The 322-nt window shown below is 33.2% G+C and overlaps 1 protein-coding gene across 1 annotated transcript in view; it reads right to left on the bottom strand.

Moving 5' to 3' along the window:
* The window catches only part of LOC119586762 (ATP-dependent DNA helicase DDX11-like), an 11,867-nt gene that overhangs the window by 1,652 nt on the left and 9,893 nt on the right, over nt 1-322 (bottom strand). The gene's annotated exons all lie outside the window — the stretch shown is intronic.

The following is a 322-nucleotide window of genomic DNA, read 5'->3' as shown; positions in this document are numbered from 1 at the left end:
ACATATCCCCTAGATATTCAATGAAGAGGAAAAACAAGTGAGGTCAGGTAAGACTAGTAGCTAGCTGACACTCTACTGATTAAGAACGTGGGTATGTGAAATTAGTTAAACAAAACCATAATGAAATGTGGCCATTATCAATGGAGTCAATGTAAAGTGGGAATATAGGAATTAGGAGTGGTAATGATTAATGTTTCTTAATCAAGGTACTACATACACTTAAAGCAATTTTAGGCTTATAAGTAACATTGCTGAGCTCTTTAATGTACTGTTCCAATGGCATAAAGTAAAGAAACAAAAAAGTGAAGAAATACAAAACAGA

The sequence above is a fragment of the Penaeus monodon genome, chromosome 21 (genome assembly GCF_015228065.2).
Source record: "Penaeus monodon isolate SGIC_2016 chromosome 21, NSTDA_Pmon_1, whole genome shotgun sequence".
Taxonomy (NCBI): Eukaryota; Metazoa; Arthropoda; class Malacostraca; order Decapoda; family Penaeidae; genus Penaeus; species Penaeus monodon.
The sequence above is the reverse complement of the archived record's forward strand: the minus strand, read 5'-3'. Positions and strand labels throughout refer to the sequence as shown.